Source organism: Gigantopelta aegis, chromosome 7 (genome assembly GCF_016097555.1).
Source record: "Gigantopelta aegis isolate Gae_Host chromosome 7, Gae_host_genome, whole genome shotgun sequence".
Lineage (NCBI taxonomy): Eukaryota > Metazoa > Mollusca > Gastropoda > Neomphalida > Peltospiridae > Gigantopelta > Gigantopelta aegis.
The window spans coordinates 11674534-11692540 of NC_054705.1; the positions used below are offsets into that span (position 1 = coordinate 11674534).

Genomic DNA, 18007 nt, shown 5'->3' on the forward strand with positions numbered 1-18007 from the left:
TGACTATTATTGGAAACTCAGACAGTATTTACGTACTTAAAAGTTGGTATCCTGACATTAAAAGATGCAAACTCAATGTGCTCAGTCAGAATAAAATGTGTTCAGTTATGTTTGTTAATGGTTTGACAATGTAAATTCTAATTTGCTGTCAAAGTGTTGCTTAAACATTTCACTACCTGTAATTCTGGGGGTGTTTTTAATATTATATTTATACCATCTCCTATTAATGAGCCATAAATTTGCAAGTGCATTTGAAGAAATCGGTCAGCTCTCGTAGTGAAGCCATTGATACCTCTGGGTGCCACTCATGTTTCGTTAGCTTTCCCCATTCCCCATTGTTTATAAGTGTCCGCTTGTTTCTGTCAGTTGCGTTAAATAAAATACTGAGCTGTCCAACACTACCTTTGTGACAAGATCTTTACCATCACCTAAAATTCCAGTCTCCTTACAGAAAATTCCATTAATTCTGCCTGCACACCTGCTGACTTGCTAGTGGTATGGTCCACATTGCTTACCACTCATTTGAGACTTTTGATTTCAGAACCTGCAGCCTGTCTTTATAACAGAACAGGATGACCACTATTATTGCAAGATTTGTATGATCGCACAAGTACCTATAGTGACAATAACCGATGATTAATGTTATTATAGATGTTAAAACTGTATTGATATATTTTCTATTTTATGAGATATTGAGAAAAATAGCTTGTGGATGATGGCCATCTTGGATTCCAAGATGACAGCCATATATTCAATGTCACCATTGGATTCTTAGACCCCTGAAATGTCAGTCTAGGTGTTAAATCTGTATTGATATCTTTACTACTAAATGAGATATTGAGCAAAATAGTAATCTAATTAAAATTAGCTCCACTATTACATGTGGATCTAACAGCAGCCCGTTGGAGCTCATGTCCAGTTGACCTTTCATTCAACCAATGAAAACCTTACTTGCAAAATCATGCCAGTGATTTGAAAAGAATTTGAAAACATTCGGGATTATGCCGAGGGTACATGTATACAAAATGATTCGGATGAATTACGAAGTATGCCGAAAACTAATTTCAATATAAAAGTTTATATAAAATTTGTTTCAAGACAAAAAAAAACCCTGTGATGGTATAGCCATAAAATCTGTTTATACTAGTATACAATCCAGAATTTATTACTGCACTTTCCCCATTTTTTCAGTGTTGAAACTGACCAACAAGGTTGCCTATTGCATAAATAGTCTCGCCCGATATATTTAGAATTTGTATGCTCCCGAATAACGCTATAAAAGGCGAAGTGTAATTGGTCGATATTTAAATTGTTATTTATAGATGAAATGTCACCTGGACATGAGAGCCCACGCAATAATGTTAGATCAAATGGCGGACCCAGTAGAGCTAATGTTAATCAGATTGGCAAAATAGCATGTGGACGGCGACCATCTTTGATTTCAAGATGGCAGCCACAATTTGCAAACACTTCTGTCACCACTGGATTCCTAGTCCCCTAACATGTGGGTATAGGCATTTCAACTCTCTCGATATGTGTATTAGTTAAGGAGATATTAAACAAAACAGGTCCACAATGGTGGCCATCTTGGATTTCAAGATGGCAACCATACAGGGTGCAATTTCCAGTGGGCCCTGGACTAAATATCCTTGTACTGGGTTACTCTAACCATGTGCCAATGTTCATGCTTTCACGGAAAAGTGCACAATTGATCAACTAAGTCGCTCTACTACTAGCATGGATAGTAAACATACCGTAAGGTTTATATTCACATATATTTGATTACAAAATAAAAACATTACATACAATTTAGACATCTACACTGATCATTTAGATAATGGATTAATCTATCACATATAGTGTCTACATAAGGTGTTTACTTAGCTGAAATATACATTAGTTAACAAATATGTAAATTAATATAACATCTTTTGGAAAAAGTACCCTCGGTGGATGATAATGTACCCTCGGTAGTTGGGTACTGTAAAATCCACCCTACTGAAATCTTAAGTGTCTCATTTTCCTAGAACTATCCCTAGCACTGACAGTAAACATACATGTACCATAAGGTTATTCACATATATTTTTAAATAATAATAATAATAATAATAATTTCTTTTAATTTGGAAATGTACTCCGATCATTTAGATAATGGATTAATCTATCATATACATATTAAATTGTCATGTCCACATTACAAGGTGTTTACTCAGCTCAAATATACATTAACCAGCTGAAATATACATTAGCCAACATATGTGTAATGTAATATAACATATTAAAGGAAAACTACCCTCGGTGGATGATATCCATGTACCCTCGGTAGTTAAGTATGATAAAACCCACGTTTTTGAAATTTTAAGAGTCTCCTTTTCTGAAAACCACTCTTGACATGGATAGTAAATATGCAGTAACATTATTTACATCTTGTTACACAACAAAAAATAATAATCAAACTTTCACACATGGAAAGAAAATCTACCCTGATCAGTTAAATAATAGATTAAGCCATCATATTCATAATGAATTGTCATGTCTACATTAGAAGGTGTTTACATAGCTGAAATATACATTAGCCAACATATGTGTAATGTAATATAACATATTAAAGGTGGATGATATCCATGTACCCTCGGTAGTTAAGTATGATAAAATCCACGTTTTTGAAATTTTAAGAGTCTCCTTTTCTGAAAACCACTCTTGACATGGATAGTAAATATGCAGTAACATTATTTACATCTTGTTACACAACAAAAAATAATAATCAAACTTTCACACATGGAAAGAAAATCTACCCTGATCAGTTAAATAATAGATTAAGCCATCACATTCATAATGAATTGTCATGTCTACATTAGAAGGTGTTTACATAGCTGAAATATACATTAGCCAACATATGTGTAATGTAATATAACATATTAAAGGTGGATGATATCCATGTACCCTCGGTAGTTAAGTATGGTAAAATCCATGTTTTTGAAATTTTAAGAGTCTCCTTTTCTGAAAACCACTCTTGACATGGATAGTAAATATGCAGTAAGATTATTGGCATCTTGTTACCAAAAAAAATTAAAATCAAACTTTCACACATGGAAAGATAATCTACCCTGATCAGTTAAATAATAGATTAAGCCATCACATTCATATTGAATTGTCATGTTTACATGAGAAGGTGTTTACATAGCTGAAATATACATTAGCCAACATATGTGTAATGTAATATAACATATTAAAGGAAAACTACCCTCGGTGGATGAATAATTCATATTCATATTTAATTTTCAGTGTCTACATAAATTGGAGGGGCCGGACGTAGCCCAGTAGTAAAGCATGGTCGGTCTAGGATCAATCCATTTTGATTGGACCTTTGTGCTATTTCTTATTACAACCAGTGCACCACAACTGGTACATGTATATCAAAAGCTGTGGTATGGTGCACATAAAAGATTACCTGCTACTAATGAAAAAATATAGTGGGTTTCCTCTCTAAGACTATATGTCAGAATTACCAAATGTTTGACATCCAATGAATCAATGTGCTCTAGTGGTGTCGTTAAACAAAAAAAAAAAACAGTGTTTACTTATACATATGTATTTTCATACACGCACACATTTATTTCAACTTATTTCCGTGCTTATATCCAATTAAGGTTCAAGCACGCTGTCCTGGGCACACACCTCAGCTATATGGGCTGTCTGTCCAGGACAGTGGGTTAGTTGTTAGTTGGTCAGTGGTTAGGGAGAGAGAAGAGGGTGTAGTGGCCTTACACCTATGCATGAGTCCTTAAGAACTTGCTCTTGGCTGGATCCGGTACGGGGTTGCGAACCCTGTACCTACCAGCCTGTAGTCCGATGGCTTAACCACTGCGCCACCGAGGCCGGTTACACACACACACACACACACACACTCACACTCACACACAGACACACATGCACGTATGTATGTATGTATGTATGTATATGTATATTAAAGGTAAATGAACCTTCAGTGGTACTTTATTCAAATCTATTTAATAAAAATCATACTTTAAAAAATAAAGAAACAGAAATCTACTCTGATCACTTAGACAATTGATTAATTTTGTGTCTACAAAAGTAGATTTTTACTTTGAGGAAACAGACGTGCATTACAATTCTGACGTTTAGATAACCATACCACTGGTGTAAAATTCATCAAAATATCGGCGGGATTATCCCACAGAAGAAGAGTAAGTAGGAAAACAACAAACAACGACATTGATATACCCTACGTAACATTCAATTACACAATTTATTAACCACACTGTATATTATTAAATACTTGTTACATTAATATCTACAGTTGGAATAATTTATATATATACACCAGGACATTACGTACTCAATGTCGTAAAATCTCGATGTCGATCAACCATTTGCTCATGAATATTCAGTAGACTCTCACTGGCTGACGACTCTCAGTATCTACGATTTAGTCTCTCCCCATTGAAACCCCATCCTGCTGAAGCAGATTTTGCCAGTATATTATTTTGGGGAGAAGCACTCAATCCTTTTATAAACTTCGGTTGCCATAGTCTAGAGCCGCTGGTTAAGGACCACGTAGATATTGAGAAAGGAAACCCACTGTCACCACTCTTTTCGATAAGCAGCAAGGGATATTTTATATAAACTATCCCACAGACTGGGTAGTACATACCACGGCCTTTGATATACCAGTCGTGGTGCACTGGCTGGAACGAGAAATAGCCCAATGGGCCCACCGACGGGGATCGTTTAATAATGGATGCACACAACAACAGAGACACCTTATTCCAGATTTAATCTTTTATTGGTGTGATTTGCAGCTACTATTACACAAACAAACAAGCAGATAATGAGGCACAGTCTTTTCTTAGTAATAAACAAACACAAATTGTTTTCTCGAATATTAAGTGGGGCCGATCAACTATTACATAACACTGCAGTCTCGAATATTAAGTGGGGCCGATCAACTATTATATAACACTGCAGTCTCGAATATTAAGTGGGGCCGATCAACTATTACATAACACTGTAGTCTCGAATATTAAGTGGGGCCGATCAATTATTACATAACACTGCAGTCTCGAATATTAAGTGGGGCCGATCAACTATTACATAACACTGCAGTCTCGAATATTAAGTGGGGCCGATCAACTATTACATAACACTGCAGTCTCGAATATTTTAGATCAGACATTAAGGGTCGCGTTACAAAACCTTGTAAATTTGAATATTTAATATCGCAACGTGTATAACTGTCCATCCTTCAAATAATGGTACAACGTATTATTATTATATATTATATATGAGGGGAGGCAACTCACATTATGTATGTGTGTGTTTGTGTGTGTGTATCTGTATATACATATAGTGTGTATCAACTTTTAAGACCAAAAGCCTGTATACAAGTATCAGTAATAAGACGTAAATCACTTTAGTCATTCTGTGTAATGTCTGGTCATGATTTTCAGTCATTTCGTGTAATGCCTGGGATTTTCAGTCATTTCGCGTATTGCCTGGTGGTCACAGGAACTTCGCGAAGTGACTGATTTTTTTAGGCATTACGCGTAATGACTGATTTCACAGATTGACTGTAACATATACATATATATGCGCATGTATTTTATAAAATTTAAGTTTTAAAAAGTTGCCCCCCCCCCCCCCCCCCCCGTCTACGCCAATGTATTATACACATCCATTGTTTATGTTGATGATTATTTATATGTTTTGTATAATTGTATGATTACGAGCTATACAGCTTAAGAGGTAAATAAAGTGCTAAAAAACGTTATTGAGAATACAGGGCTTCTAGATTTGTTTTAAAATCCGCTAGCCATGGGATCAGTGAATAAACATTTACTAGTCACGATTAAAAATTCTCTAGCCTTACTTCACATTAAGTTAATAAAATGTTACTAAATAATAGTTATAATGAGATAAGTTACCTAAAGAGGGATATAGAGATTAAAAACACTTGGGGTTAGGGTGGGGTCAGGATATTCTTATTTACCAAATATACCTAACTGCAACATGAACTCTCTTCCTTTCTTTTCACTAGCCATCAGGCATGGTAATAGTAGTATTTACTAGCCCAACATAGAAAATCACTAGCCATGGGAGTGGGGCTACCATAATCTAGAAGCCCTGTAGGATGGTGAAGTGTATAATTTTTATTCCTGAATAATGTCGGTCGTAGCTAATGCACTGTATTGCAGAATGTTATTTTAAACTGTAGTATAAAAAACCCCACCAAATAAACAAACATGCTGAGCAATTATTGCTGCAATGATTACTGGCAGGTGTTGAAACGTTGTGCGTAATAATTTTTGACTAATTACAATTGTCACAATGAATGATAGGGAAGGGACAAAACGTTATGGCGGGGTGGGGGGTACAAATACCTAACGTTGCCTTGAATAATTGTTGATCTTCTCCAGAGAAGTAAGGTGAACGATAATACAGACAAAAATAATCAACAACAGACAAAAATAACCAACAACAGACAAAAGCATCCGAAAAAAACAAATGGAGTAAAATCCATGTTAAATTCTCTCAGCAATGTTAGTTTTTGAATTATGGACCATTGCCATAATTCATTTATTTTTTACAAAATATTATTAATAAGTGGAGTATGGTGGTTACGTAGATGGTTGAATAAAGTACATTTAAGGACAAATCAAATATATATATATTTAAGCAATACTTTCTTAGGTCATGTAACAGGTCAGTGGTCTGTGACAATATGCCTTTAAGCATTGTAAATGAATGTAGAATTGTATGGGTTTTTTTTGTTTGCTGTTGTTGTTGTTGTTTTACAACACCACTAGAGCACAGTATTGTAAATGTATGTAGTTACAGGCATTTAAAAGACAAATAGATGTTGTACATTCGGCCCTATAATTTTTATACGCATGCTGTCTGGTCCTGTGTGCACCGACTGTGCTACGAAAATGAAACCAGTCAAGCAGGACTGGGATGTGGTGGTGGACAGCAAACGAAATTGAAAAAAAGAAGAAAAAAAAGAAGAAACAAAAAAAATATTTTATTTAATGACGCACTCAACACGTTTTAAATATGGTTATAAGGCGTCAGACATATGGAAAAAAGCAATTGAATGATAGAACAGGCACGGTGGAGGGTGGGCTGGGGGTCTCTAGCCCCCCCCCCCCCCCAAAAAAAAAAAAACAACAACATTCTGAATCAAAAATATTATTGGTAGTAAATCTTAAAGCAGATGAATTTTACTTGTAGAAAGCAGGAAATTGCATTTCTGGACATCTATTTTTCAAAATTGTACGTGGGAGCATACCCCGAACCCTATAAAGACTGCTTTGTGCACTCAATCTCAGTCAGCCTCCCCCCCCCCCCCCCCCCCCCCCCCCGTGCCTATAAGAGAGAAGGGAAGAAGGGAAAATGGACACAAGGATATAAAAACAACAATAACAGTTTATAAATGATCAGTATAGATAAAATTCGAAGTCAGTTGGACATATACATAGAGGATTCGTCATGAGTAGTTTTTAATATGGAAAATATCAACCGAGTCTATGTTAATCAGTATTTGTCGAGGCTCTGCCGAGACAAATACCGATTAACTAGACGAGGTTGATATTTTAAATATTAAAAAACACGAGTAGCGAATTCTATTTATCCTATTACACTTCTAAAATAACATGTTAATTAAATTTTTAGTAAATCACAGTACTAAAGTTGCAGCCATCGGTAATATGACATCATCACGATTAGCACAAATTAGTTTGACGTCACGCATTTTAAACAAATCTTTGAAAACGTTACGCTCATGTACACGGGTCTTATTGGCTTGTAAGCAAATGACCCATCCACAGCAACACATTACCTAGAGACCTTGCAAATTTGCATACCATTATTAGCCGGGTTAATAAAGTAAATTATCACATGGGTTTATGACATGGATATCATGGGTAAGTTATAGGATAAATATTTGTTTACATCTTGTGATGAAAACATGCATGCAAATTGTTTTAAAGACATACTGTCACGGATTTAAGGACCTTATTTCTCTAAAAATGGATAAAGAAAGAAAGAAAGAAGTGTTTTATTTAACGACGCACTCAACACATTTTATTTACGGTTATATGGGGTCAGACATATGGTTAAGGACCACACAGATTCTAAAAATGGATAATAACTAAACATTACATTAATTATTGGAAACCAAATCTAGCTATTGCATCACCCTAATTGAATCATGATGGAGTGAAATCCATGTCAACCCTCTCGGCATTTTTAGTTTTTGAATTATGGACCATTGCCATAATTCAATTATTTTTACAAAATATCATTAATAAATTGAGTATGCATGGTGGTTATGAAGATGGTTGAATAAAGTACATTTAGGGACAAATCAAATTATTTTTGTTCAGGTAATAGTTTGTTAGACCATTAAATAGGTCAGTACGTGGTCTGTGACAATATGCCTTTAAATTAAAAACTCATATATATGTACATTGTATACAACAAAGGTAAAAATCGTTGAGGATTTTTGTATTAAAGTAACAGACCCTAGTTTTTAACCACTACGACGTATTTAATCACTATCGGAGCCCATTTTGATAATTTAAGTTCTACATTAGGCCTACTTACATTTTATTGTTTAGAATATAAAAATCAGAGGCGGATCGGGGGGGGGGGGGGGGGGGGGGGAGTGGCCCGACCCCCACCCCCCTAAATTTTGCGACAGTTGTAATGTTATTACATATTAATTTCCGCCTCATGTCACTGGAGCCCCCCCTGCCTGGTGTTCATAACATCCCAAACTACAATTTCCGTTACGTTTTCTAAAAACGCACGTATGTTAAAGCCCATTTTGTAATAAACGTCACAGAGCCAAGCTTTAGTCTATTTTAGAGAGTATTTCCCCATTTCAAAAAGTTAAAGTTTGTTTTGTTTAACAACACCACTAGAGCACATTGATTTATTAATCATTGGCTATTGGATGTCAAACATTTGATAATTTTGACTTATACGTGTAAGTCTTGGAGAGGAAACCCGCTACGTTTTTTCCATTAGTAGCAAGGGATCTTTTATATGCACCGGTCACCCCACAGACAGGATAGCACATACCATGGCCTCTGAAGTACCAGTCGTGGTGCACTGGCTAGAACGAGAAATATTCCCCATTTCAACGTCACAGACTCTCGTTTCATTCTATTGTAACCATGTCCACATGTGTTACAGCTTAGCTTAGTAACTGGTTTAACGTGTCCACACACTACAGGTTTGTAGACTAACCAATGTTCGTGTCTATTTTCACAGACACTCGTTTCATTCTATTGTAACCATGTCCACATACCACAGGTTTGTAGACTAACCAATGTTAGTGTCTATTTTCACAGGTTTGGAGACTAACCAATGTTAGTTTCTATTTTCACAGGTTTGGAGACTAACCAATGTTCGTGTCTATTTTCACAGGTTTGGAGACTAACCAATGTTAGTGTCTATTTTCACAGGTTTGTAGACTAACCAATGTTCGTGTCTATTTTCACAGGTTTGTAGACTAACCAATGTTCGTGTCTATTTTCACAGGTTTGGAGACTAACCAATGTTAGTGTCTATTTTCACAGGTTTGTAGACTAACCAATGTTCGTGTCTATTTTCACAGGTTTGTAGACTAACCAATGTTCGTGTCTATTTTCACAGGTTTGTAGACTAACCAATGTTAGTGTCTATTTTCACAGGTTTGTAGACTAACCAATGTTCGTGTCTATTTTCACAGGTTTGTAGACTAACCAATGTTAGTGTCTATTTTCACAGGTTTGTAGACTAACCAATGTTCGTGTCTATTTTCACAGGTTTGTAGACTAACCAATGTTAGTGTCTATTTTCACAGGTTTGGAGACTAACCAATGTTCGTGTCTATTTTCACAGGTTTGTAGACTAACCAATGTTAGTGTCTATTTTCACGAGCTCAAACTAGGGTCTGTGACTTTAAAGGCGGCGCCACACAATACGAGTGTCTGGCACTAGAATAGCTGATTGATAAGACAAATGGTTATTCTCGTGGCTATTGTCGTACAAGCAACTCGTATCGTGTAGCGTTGCCCTTAAGTTTGAGCACTTTTACTTAAAAATTGTAAATAGAAAAAAAAACCCAAGAAAAAAAAGAATAACCCACACAACCAAAATAGGGAATTAAAAAAAAGAAAAAAAAGAAGACTAAATAAAGTTATCTGCGGGTGGTGCCGACTTTTCGGCCATCCATCAACTAACCCTAACCCTAACCCACTGCCCTGAATTTGCTGCCATTTTAATGTTTCAGACTATCAGTGTCCCAGCTTATAAAAGTTTAGTGTCTAAAGTCCATCCCATCCTCCTACAAATGTTATAATTGCAGTCTGGTTTGACGTAAGAAGAAAAGTAAAAGTGTTTTCGAAATACCAAAAAAATAAAAATAAACCCAAAACCCCAAACTATTTTTGTGTGCAATTAAAGAAAACAATCGGCTCACAAATAACCAACAGTAACATGTAGCAAATTCCACAGTATGAAAAAAAGCGTTCCCTGTGGGAAGGACTATATATAGACTCAAAATCTCTAATGACGTCACATATACAGTTTGTATGGTGTTGCCATGGCGTTAGACTGAGACTTAGACTCCATTAGTCTTCAGTCTAGACTAAAATTTACAAGCACCAGGCTAAAGGGTTTTTAAAAACTAAAATTACATATGATGAGGGTTCTATCCCCCCCCCCCCCCCCCCTCCCGCCAATGATTCTGGGCCCCGTTTTACGAAGTGATCTTAGCCCTAACATCACCTTAAGTCCATAGTTACCTTATGCACTAAGGTGATCTTAGCGCTAATATCGCTACGTAAAATGCAGCCCTGAATAACAAATATTATTGGTAGTAAATCTTAAGGCAGATATTAATTTTACTTGTAGAATGCAGGAAATTGCATTTCAGGACATCTAGTTTTCAAAAGTTTACGAGGGCTCTGGATGATAAGAAAATTTCGACAAATTATCTGACAAAAAAACAGAAGCAAAACATATAGCTATCGTCCAACAAAATATTAGTTATTACACAAGTTGTTTTCGCCAAATTGAAATAAAATTCGCTAATTGTTCTCAAAATTCGCAATTGGTGAATTTGGCGATTGGCAAAGCTAGCCCCGAACCCACAAGAAACTTTGCTTTGCTCCCTCGATCTGTCAGCCCTGACAATGTCTACTTATTTCTGCCGTGCCTGAAACATCACAGTCTCTATATTCATCTGTGTTGCTAGACGTCCTAATGTGCTTAGTAGCCCAAACTGGGTTTTACCTCACAATAATTTCGTATGTAACATAAAATATGCACTGGGAAATAAAACGAAATTTGAGATACTATAAATATTAGATTTCACCTCACAATAATTTCGTAAGATAAAATATGCACTGGGAAATAAAACGAAATTTGAGATACTATAAATATTAGATTTCACCTCACAATAATTTTGTATGTAAGATACAATATGTACTGGGAAATAAAACGAAATTTGAGATACTATAAATATTACATTTCACCTCACAATAATTTCGTATGTAAGATACAATATGTACTGGAAAATAAAACGAAATTTGAGATACTATAAATATTACATTTCACCTCACAATAATTTCGTAAGATAAAATATGCACTGGGAAATAAAACGAAATTTGAGATACTATAAATATTAGATTTCACCTCACAATAATTTCGTATGTAAGATAAAATATGCACTGGGAAATAAAACGAAATTTGAGATACTATAAATATTAGATTTCACCTCACAATAATTTCGTATGTAAGATACAATATGTACTGGGAAATAAAACGAAATTTGAGATACTATAAATATTAGATTTCACCTCACAATAATTTCGTATGTAAGATACAATATGTACTGGAAAATAAAACGAAATTTGAGATACTATAAATATTACATTTCACCTCACAATAATTTCGTAAGATAAAATATGCACTGGGAAATAAAACGAAATTTGAGATACTATAAATATTAGATTTCACCTCACAATAATTTCGTATGTAAGATAAAATATGCACTGGGAAATAAAACGAAATTTGGGCCACTATAAACATTAGGATGACCAGAAACATAACGAACATACTGACTCAGGGAGTTGGTGGTGGATGCACGAATTTTCCTGGAAGGGGATGCAGCGTTTAAATAGGGCACTATACGGTACACAGGAAGGATGAAACATTTCTAAAAGCACACTTACAATATTCAAACGTACTCTAGCATGAACAGGGGCGGATTATGCTTTAGATGGGGGGGGGGGGGGGGGAGGGTCCGAAACAATATGTAAATGTTTATCATTTGAAATTATAACTTTTACTTGGACATCATCTTAGATCTACATGGTGGGGTGGGTTGTTTTTTTTAGCCAGGGGAGTTTCCATGCAACTGGGAAACCCCCCATAATCCGCCCCTGAATTGCACTAGGTATGACAATACTTCCCCATCAGAAACACCAAGATGATGAGCATACATGTAGTTCACACTAGATTTTTCAGGGGACTTCGGAATTCGGGAGAGAGAGACAGACAGACAGAGAGAGAGACAGACAGACAGACAGACAGACAGACAGACAGACAGACAGAGAGAGAGAGAGAGAGAGAGAGAGAGAGAGAGAGAGAGAGAGAGAGAGAGAGAGAGAGGGGGGGGGGGGGGGAGGGAGGGATAGGGAGAGTGTGAGTGTGTTTGTGAAACACCAGCACTTTACCCCTGGATCTGTGCCTGCAAACTCTCACATTATAAATAAGACAATATATGCTGGCATATTATATGTGCTATGTCTGGGGAAATTGCTTCTTTTTTTTTCCTTTTTTTTTAAAAAGGTAGGTTTCCACTAACATTATATGTCAGAATTAATAAATAAATATAATCTAGTGATACCGTTAAACAAGACCAGGCCGTCAAGTGAGGTGGTGGGTCAAAAAAATAGGAATTTTTGTTGCCTGAAAATAGGGTTAAAATAGGAATTTTGTATAAAAGTAAATATCCCAAAATAGAGAATATTGCAGGGGTCAAGTGAGTGAGCCATCTCAAAAAAACTAAATATGGAAATAGAAAACCACTGAAAAGATAATAATACAGAAAAATAAGACAATGTGTATATGATAGGAATAAAATAGGCACTTATTTTGGCCGCCCAACACCCCTTTTTGTTCAGACAATGCAGTGGTTGAATTTGGTTCTTTGGAGTAAGACTTTTAAAAAGCAATACAATGCAGTATTCCTTTTATGCTATTGAATAATACAAGTTACAAGGTCAAATTTTAACTCTGAAATGACAGGGGTGTTGACTGAAAAAAAAACCCCACAAGGCATTACTGACCCAGTGACACCATCAAAAACAGCAGCAATGGCAGTGTGTGTGTGTGTGTGTGTGTGTGTGTGTGTGTATGTATGTGATTGAATGTGGGTATGGACACTATTTTTTAAATTAGTTTTCTCTTGGTAGATCAACTGGATAATATAGCTGGATTTAGTAGCTTAACTGGTAGAAATATGTCAAATAATTATGATACTGCTGGTGTGCACATTTAATAGAATACGTGTTACGGTAAGCAAAGCACAACCTGCAAATGAGCACTGAAGTCCTACTTCCTTAGACACCATGCACCAGTTTGTCAGAGGTAACCCTAACAGTTTTAGTCTGACTTTGTACAATTTAGACATGATGAGAAATGTGGAAAATGTAAGATACATGTATTTGCACAAACACAGCCCCACCCACCCACAATTTAGCAGTTGTTTTGTTTTTGTTTTTTGAGGAGAAAAAAAAATCAGGCACCCAAAATTTAAAATATAATGGCCCTACAGCCCTAAATCCACTCTGAACCAGTATAGGCACGTAGTCACTGTGGAACTTTGTACAGTTACACTTTGAACCAAATTCAGCCACTACATAATTCACCACAAGTTACATATCAAATTTGTAGACTGAATGTATACTAATAAAACATTAATCCAAATGCCAAGGTGCAAGTACACTAATAAAACATTAATCCAAATGCCAAGGTGCAAGTACACCAATAAAACATTAATCCAAATGCCAAGGTGCAAGTACACCAATAAAACATTAATCCAAATGCCAAGGTGCAAGTACACTAATAAAACATTAATCCAAATGCCAAGGTGCAAGTACACCAATAAAACATTAATCCAAATGCCAAGGTGCAAGTACACCAATAAAACATTAATCCAAATGCCAAGGTGCAAGTACACTAATAAAACATTAATTGTATTAGCTAAAAGCAATGTATGAGTGCTAAGTGCAGTTGTATAAGCTGAATATTATAGGCCGAATTTACGAAGCCTGTTTATCTTAAACACAGGCGTTTAAGCGTTGTAAATACATGTAGTTACACGCGTCTAAGTCAAAAACCAGGCTTCATAAATTTTGACCCAATATGTGTATGTGCTAAGCAATGTGTGCAGGATTCCCATACATATCTCATAATACATTTCCATGACTCTTCCATGATCATTCTTCAATATTTTTATATAATATAGGAACCAATATACAATGAGCAGATAACTGAAATGATAACTGTAATTGTTTTTCATTTTATTTAACCTTGTTTGAAGGAGACCGTAACCTATCACAGCCATCCTCTCCAATGGTTTTATACATTTAAAACAGTTAATGACCACGTTATAAACTGAAAGTAGGTAACCAGAGGGAAATTCAGTTTTATGATCAATTGGCTACATTGTGTAGCAGTTGTATTAATGGTTATGAGAAGTATTGTACTGCACTGGTGATATATATTAGTATCATCCGAGATCGAAGCTGGAAGTTTTTAATGGCCTTCTCACTCCCCTAATAGCCACCCTGCCCACCCATAATGAAACACTGAATGATTTAGTATGCCTAATTTGAAAAAGGATCATGGTTGGCCCAATTACTGCAATGTGTTTGCTGAAAACTTTCAATAATAGCATACATGTATATACACAATGCAATTACATCAATAGATTTTATACTATCTAGGAAGCAGCATCCCATGCAGACCACCACCAGACCCTATACATGTTTAAAACAAGAAATGATTAGTATGTAGCTCAATGCATAGTTAACCATCACACACGGTAACACAACTATCCACCAGCTAGCAAGCTAAACTGAGTGTTTATCAGGCTTCATACCATAGTTTGACACCCAATAGCCAATGTATTTTTCGTGTTGGGGTGTCGTTAAACATTCATTCATTCATTCATACTTAAGTTAGGTGCCTTGGCAATTGCTTCTTCGTTAACATTTATTTTTAACAAAATAATAGACAGTGGTATTTATCCACAATGTTTTAAAAATGCTAAAGTTACTCCAATTTTCAAGACTGGTGACAAAACTGAAGCTACAAATTATAGGCCAATATCTGTATTGCCAACACTGTCCAAATTAATAGAAAAACATATCTCCATGCAATTTTATGATTACTTTAACCTTTTACACTCATCTAAATCAGGTTTTAGACCAAAACACTCATGCCAAACAGCACTTATTGATATAACTGATAAATGGTTACATGAAATGAATGAAGGAAATCTAAATGGAGTCATATTTCTTGATTTCAAAAAAGCTTTTGATGTTGTGGACCATTCAATTCTGATTCAAAAGTTAAACATTTATGGCTGCAAAGGGAATTCTCTTAACTTGTTCCAATCTTATTTAACTAACAGGACACAGCAAGTCACTATAGGAATGGCAACATCAGAACCTAAATCCATTATTCATGGTGTTCCACAGGGTTCCATACTAGGACCTCTTCTCTTTATACTGTACATAAATGATCTTCCACTATACATTGAACATTGTACCACAAGTATGTATGCAGATGATTCAACAATGTTCATGTCAGGGAAAACTGTTACTCAAATTCAAGATAAACTACAGCAAGATCTGAATAGTGTAGAAAAATGGTGTTCCTATAATAAAATGTTCATAAACACAAAAAAGACCAAATATATGTGACGTAACATTTTTATCTTATAATATGGGACATTAATTACGTTGCACCGGTAGTTCGAAATAACTTAGCACCGGTGGGACCGCCATATTGGTAATGTGGTATTATGGGTTGAATGTTTATTTCTTTCCATTATGTAAGTTTACAGTTAATTAAAGCCTACATTGGATACAACAATTTAATTAACTGTTTATCATGGACACTCTCTTGAAACCTGCTCGTCTCGACTTAGACCCAAATTCTCCCACCGCTGCAAAAGAATGGAAACACTGGCATCGGACATTCACAAATTTCATCGACGAATGTGGTGATCATGCTCCTAACAAGTACAGAACTCTGATCAATTACGTGAGTCATAATGTTTATGAATACATTGAAGACTGCAATGATTATGATACTGCTATTACAACACTGACGAATTTGTATATTAAGCCACCAAATGAAATATTCGCTCGCCATTTGCTTGCAACCAGACAACAACAGTCTAGTGAAACCCTGAGTGAATTCCTACAAGAATTAAGAAAGCTCAGTAGGGATTGTAATCTCAAACCTGTCAATGCAGAGCAATATCGTGAAGAACTAATTCGAGATGCTTTTATTAACGGGATTTCCTCTCCACTAATTCGTCAACGACTTCTGGAAAACAAGCAACTAGATCTTAGTACAGCTTTTGATCAAGCAAATGCTCTAGACCTGGCACAGAAAAATTCCGAATCATATACGTCATCAGGGAGATGTTCAGCTGCAAGTATCGACACTTCTTCGACCGATGAAGTACCCGTTCCACGTGAACATCCTCTAGCTACAACATATCCAACAGGAAAGAAATGCTTTTTCTGTGGAGGAGCCACTCATAATAGGAGGGCATGCCCAGCTCGGGATGTGTGTTGTAATAAATGTGGCATTAAAGGTCATTTCGCAAAAGTATGTCAGTCCAGATCTAACAAAAGTAATAACAGTACTTCAGCTGCAATATTTTCACCAACAATCTGTTCAATTACTGCCGCTTGTCCCCAGAGTCTGTCTCAAGCTTCTTTGTGTGTTTCTATCTGTGGACATAATCTAACAGCTCTAATTGACTCTGGTAGCTCAGATAGTTTCGTAAGTGAACACGTCGCCAAAAACCTGAAGCTTAAAATCTCTCCTTCATCTCAAGATATATCTATGGCCATGACGACTCTAAAGACCCATGTTCTTGGGCACTGTTTGGTGGACTTAAACATAAATGGTCATGTTTATACATCCACTCGACTGGGTGTTCTTAAGAATCTTTGCAGTGACCTCATTCTTGGACAAGATTTCCAGAAGCAACACAAGTGTGTTATCATTGAATTTGATGGCAGTAATCCTGATTTGGTAATCCCTAGGACAAAATCAGTATCGGCACTTTCAGTAGCTTCACTGGGTGAATCATCATTGTTTGCAAATCTTCTTCCTGAGTTTAAACCTATTGCAACAAAGTCCCGGCGTTTCAGCAAGGATGACAAGAACTTTATAGAACAAGAAATCATTCGTCTTCTCGCAGATGGTATTATTGAGCCCAGTACATCACATTGGCGTGCACAAGTTGTAGTTGTCAAGGATCCTTTACAACGACACAAGAAACGACTGTGTGTGGACTATTCCCAGACCATAAATCAGTATACAGAGCTTGATGCGTATCCACTGCCTAGAATTGATGAGATGGTCAATAACCTCGCACACTACAAAGTGTTTTCAACATTTGATCTTAAAAGTGCATATCATCAAGTTCCAATACAAGAACCTGATAGGAAGTTCACAGGATTTGAGGCAAATGGTAGACTCTACCAATTCTGCCGAATTCCGTTTGGTCTTACAAATGGTGTGGCCGTTTTTCAGAGAGCCATGGACAGGATGGTTGAAGAGGAGGCACTCAGAGACACATTCCCGTATCTAGATAATATCACAGTTGCAGGCCGTGATCAGCAGGAACATGATGCAAATGTTAGTAAGTTTCTTGAAGCTGTAGAGCAAAGAATTTAAC

General features: G+C 36.1%; 1 long non-coding RNA gene across 1 annotated transcript; it reads right to left on the bottom strand.

Moving 5' to 3' along the window:
* Window positions 1–9334: 9334 nt before the first annotated feature.
* Window positions 9335–12609, bottom strand: LOC121377292. Its single transcript, XR_005958600.1, has 2 exons — window positions 11707–12609; window positions 9335–11304 (listed from the first exon to the last, which is right to left on the bottom strand). It is a non-coding gene; the product is annotated as an uncharacterized LOC121377292 (long non-coding RNA).
* Window positions 12610–18007: the final 5398 nt, after the last annotated feature.